Consider the following 5,780-nt stretch of genomic DNA (forward strand, 5'->3'; position numbering starts at 1 on the left):
ATCTGAGCCTGTGGATATGGAACCTGTGGGTCCAGGAGGCCATCTGTGTCCCCTCAGATGGTCTCCCTTATCACAGTTTGTGTCTATGGATGTGTGTCAGTGAGAGTGTCACTGTGAGTGTCCGGGTGAGTGTGGGTGTCCCTGTGAGTGTCCGGATGATTATGTGTCCGGTTACATCTGTGGGTTCAGGAGGCAATCTGTGTCCCCTCAGATGGTCTCCCTTATCACAGTCTATGGATGTGTGTGTGTGAGTGTCCGGATTTATGTAAGGTTTGGTTCCAGGAACCATTTGTGTCCCCTCCTCCCCCAAATCTCCTCCCTTATTCCCACCGTGGGTTCGAATCCCAGGTGATTAGACCTACCCTAGGTCTATGGATCCAAGGTATCCATCCGTGGGCCCAACGGATTTCACCCCTTCCCCACTTTCCTAGGGCCAGGCCAATTCCAGCTATCCAGGGAACCTGTTGAAACAGAGGCAGCTACAGGAGGGGACACACACAAATATTTGTGCCCTGCAGTTACACAACCGTTCCGACAGGCTCGATCGCAATCTATCCAGATGAGAACACGTTCTCCTCCGACTAGACCACGCTGGAGTCGCTGTATGTTTAAAATTTGGTTCCTTTATTTATAGTTAGTATTTTTTGTGTATTAATTGATTTGTTTTATATTTTTAATGACTTAGGTAGAGTGATTTAGGGAGTGGGGGGAGGAGGGGAGGTACTGGGGGAGGTGGTAGCGTGTGTAGTAGATTATACGAGATCGTGGTTAGTTAGTATTTATCTTGTTGTGTTCACCTAGTTGTTCTTGCGAGGGTTGAGCTCTGCTCTTTCGGCCCGCCTCTCAACTGTGAATCAATCAATTTTTATTAGCTAATAAAAAAAAAATTCCACATACACACACGCAGGAAGCAGCCCGTAACAGGAGTCTAATGCCCAAGTACCTATGTACTGCTAGGTAAGAGGATCATCATGAATGAATGAAACTCTGCTGATTTTCGTTGGCGCCTTCACCGGGGGATCGAACTTTGACCCTAGGATTACGAGTCGAGAGCGCTGTCCACTCAGCTATAAAGCCCCCTAGTGTGTGTATTGGTGCAAAAGATAATTTGGGAGAGGTTAATGGAAAAGAATGATGTTTGGTGGCCTTTATGGCGCTGGAAGAGGGTTGCCAGTTATGAATTTAAATTATAAATTTATTAAGATAGGATATATATGCAAAAACAGTTGTGAGAGATAGTAAGAAAAGTGTTTCTGACTGAGGTTAGGTACTGTGTGATTGACTTGTATGTTAGGAAAAAGAATATTTATCTGAAACATAGATGTTCTTTAGAAATGTTTGTTTGCAAATAGTTGCAAATTATTGGGTAAAAAGCCAATGGTTACCGTACCTTTAACAAACACACGTGAGCACAATTAGTCGACGGGGGTCAGAGAGTGAGAGTGAACAGCGAAACAGTAACAAAAAATGTGACAATAATGGGAAACTATGTCATTCAAACGTATACATGTTAACCATATAAATTACAGTAACACTAAATGCGCGCATACGTACATATGTCAATCAATTTACATAAATAAACATTCACTAATATGTACCTTTAAAATGGACGCATACAGATAATTACCGTACACATGTCAGTTTAATTACAGGTACACATAAACACATATAGCTTCACGTGTCTGTCGGTCATGACAATAGTACACATGGATACGAACACAAAACAGTCCATTATCAACTAGTGTGTGTGTGTGTGTGTGTGTGTGTGTGTGTGTGTGTGTGTGTGTGTTTTATCCTTATATTTACTATATGTATCTGCAAAATCGAGTTATTAGCTCTTGGACCCCGCCTATCAAATAAATGTATTTATCCACTTTTATATCTACTACATCTATTTCTCTCTAACTAACACACACACAAACACACACACACACACACACATACACACACACACACACACACCCACAAACTGGTCTAAATAGAGAGAGTTCGATGGTTATAATCCTAATGGTCCCCGATAGAATCCCGGTTGATGCAATAGCAAATCGAAAGATATTCTTTAACCTGATTCGACTGTTCACCTAGCACAAATGTGTCCATCAATGTATCCATCTATCTATCTACTTATATCTGTCAATCCATCAATCTATCTTCCCATTAAACCAACCATTTATCATTATATACATCTATCTATCCATGTATCCGTCCATCAACTCATCTTTCTATCCATCCATATAGTCATCTGTCTTTCCGTCCATCAACTCATCTATGCATCCGTCTATCCGCCAATATATATATATTTAGCAATCAATATATCCATCCATCTATCTACCTATATAAATTTTCCATTAATCTATCCATTTATCATAACCATCTATCAACACCCTCCCCACTCCCTCTCCTATTTTACTACCAAACTCCCTCCTTTCGTTCTAGCACCTTCTCCTTCCCTTTTCCTCCCTCTCATAAACCTGCTCATCCTCCATCTTTCTGCCCTTCCCACTCCCTCCCCTATCCCATCCCGCCCTTCCCATCGTCTTCCCTCTCGCCGCAGATCCATCCCTTCGTTCTCATTCCTTCCGCCGCTTCTCACTCTCGCCCTTCCCTCTGTTTTTCCTCCCTCCCGTTGCTAGTCCTTCCCTTCGTTCACTCACCTTCCCTTCTTACCCATCATGTAGTCTTCCCTCCCGCCGCCATCCCTTCCCATCGTCCTCCCTCCCTCCTACATCATACTCTCTGCCCCCCTTCCTGCACCTCCTTCACTCCCACTTCATCCCTTTTTCACCTGTACAACTCCCTTGTTCCCCCTCTTCATCCCTGTTTCACCTGCACCACTCCCCCTGTTCCCCCCTCTTCATCCCAGTTTCACCTGCACCTCTCCCCCTGTTCCCCCTCTTCATCCCTGTTTCACCTGCACCACTCCCCCTGTTCCCCCCTCTTCATCCCAGTTTCACCTGCACCTCTCCCCCTGTTCCCCCCTCTTCATCCCAGTTTCACCTGCACCTCTCCCCCTGTTCCCCCTCTTCATCCCTTTTTCACCTGCACCACTCCCCCTGTTCCCCCTCTTCATCCCTGTTTCACTTGCACCCTCTCCCCCTGTTCCCACTCTTCATCCCTTTTTCACCTGCACCACTCCCCCTGTTCCCCCCTCTTCATCCCTGTTCCACCTGCACCTCTCCACCTGTTCCGCCTCTTCATCCCTGTTTCACCTGCACCCCTCCCCCTGTTCCCCCTCTTCATCCCAGTTTAACCTGCACCTCTCCCCCTGTTCCCCCTCTTCATCCCTGTTTCACCTGCACCTCTCCCCCTGTTCCCCCTCCTCATGCCTGTTTCACCTGCAACACTCCCCCTGTTCGCCCTCTTCATCCCTGTTTTACCTGCACCACTCCCCCTGTTCCCCCCCTCTTTGGGACGAAGAGCTCTCCTGACTCTCTGGGTTCGAATCCTTCATGAGTGTGGAGTTTTCAATTGCATATTGGCTTGGGGACCATTCAATCTTGTTCCCAAGCCATATATTGTTATATATATATATATATATATATATATATATATATATATATATATATATATATATATATAAATATATATATATATATATATATATATATATATATATATATATATATATATATATATATATATATATATTAGAGAAGAGAAGAAAATATCAAGGTGGTCAGTGAGGATCCACAAGGTCTTCTCTGAGTACTCTTTATTTTCTTCTCCAAGGCTATGGCTCCCTACACTTGCACTAGAGGTGGTACCCCTTCTAGGTTTAAAAAAAATCTATATATATATATAAATATATATATATATTTATATATATATATATATATATATATATATATATATATATATATATTTATATATATATATATATATATATATATATATATATATATATATATATATATATATTGTATTATAATAATTATGAATAAAATATTTTTATTCCTTTATGTGTCATTGACATTTTTTTATTTTTTTTATTCAATTTATTATTTTTTATTATATTTTCATTCATTTAATAATTGTTATGATTCGATTTTTAGTTCGTCATGTATTTACTTATTGTTTATATATTTATATATACATATATATATATATATATATATATATATATATATATATATATATATATATATATATATGTATGTATATATATATATATATATATATATATATATATATATATATATATATATATATATATATATATACATATATATATATATATATATAAATATATATATATATATATATATATATATATATATATATATATATATATATATATATATATGTGTGTGTGTGTGTGTGTGTATTTTCTTTAAAAATTTTATATATATAAATATATATATATGTATATTTAAATATTGATCTGAGCCTGTGGATATGGAACCTGTGGGTCCAGGAGGCCATCTGTGTCCCCTCAGATGGTCTCCCTTATCACAGTTTGTGTCTATGGATGTGTGTCAGTGAGAGTGTCACTGTGAGTGTCCGGGTGAGTGTGGGTGTCCCTGTGAGTGTCCGGATGATTATGTGTCCGGTTACATCTGTGGGTTCAGGAGGCAATCTGTGTCCCCTCAGATGGTCTCCCTTATCACAGTCTATGGATGTGTGTGTGTGAGTGTCCGGATTTATGTAAGGTTTGGTTCCAGGAACCATTTGTGTCCCCTCCTCCCCCAAATCTCCTCCCTTATTCCCACCGTGGGTTCGAATCCCAGGTGATTAGACCTACCCTAGGTCTATGGATCCAAGGTATCCATCCGTGGGCCCAACGGATTTCACCCCTTCCCCACTTTCCTAGGGCCAGGCCAATTCCAGCTATCCAGGGAACCTGTTGAAACAGAGGCAGCTACAGGAGGGGACACACACAAATATTTGTGCCCTGCAGTTACACAACCGTTCCGACAGGCTCGATCGCAATCTATCCAGATGAGAACACGTTCTCCTCCGACTAGACCACGCTGGAGTCGCTGTATGTTTAAAATTTGGTTCCTTTATTTATAGTTAGTATTTTTTGTGTATTAATTGATTTGTTTTATATTTTTAATGACTTAGGTAGAGTGATTTAGGGAGTGGGGGAGGAGGGGAGGTACTGGGGGAGGTGGTAGCGTGTGTAGTAGATTATACGAGATCGTGGTTAGTTAGTATTTATCTTGTTGTGTTCACCTAGTTGTTCTTGCGAGGGTTGAGCTCTGCTCTTTCGGCCCGCCTCTCAACTGTGAATCAATCAATTTTTATTAGCTAATAAAAAAAAAATTCCACATACACACACGCAGGAAGCAGCCCGTAACAGGAGTCTAATGCCCAAGTACCTATGTACTGCTAGGTAAGAGGATCATCATGAATGAATGAAACTCTGCTGATTTTCGTTGGCGCCTTCACCGGGGGATCGAACTTTGACCCTAGGATTACGAGTCGAGAGCGCTGTCCACTCAGCTATAAAGCCCCCTAGTGTGTGTATTGGTGCAAAAGATAATTTGGGAGAGGTTAATGGAAAAGAATGATGTTTGGTGGCCTTTATGGCGCTGGAAGAGGGTTGCCAGTTATGAATTTAAATTATAAATTTATTAAGATAGGATATATATGCAAAAACCGTTGTGAGAGATAGTAAGAAAAGTGTTTCTGACTGAGGTTAGGTACTGTGTGATTGACTTGTATGTTAGGAAATAGAATATTTATCTGAAACATAGATGTTCTTTAGAAATGTTTGTTTGCAAATAGTTGCAAATTATTGGGTAAAAAGCCAATGGTTACCGTACCTTTAACAAACA

The sequence above is a fragment of the Procambarus clarkii genome, unplaced genomic scaffold, assembly GCF_040958095.1.
Source record: "Procambarus clarkii isolate CNS0578487 unplaced genomic scaffold, FALCON_Pclarkii_2.0 HiC_scaffold_407, whole genome shotgun sequence".
NCBI classification, from domain to species: Eukaryota; Metazoa; Arthropoda; class Malacostraca; order Decapoda; family Cambaridae; genus Procambarus; species Procambarus clarkii.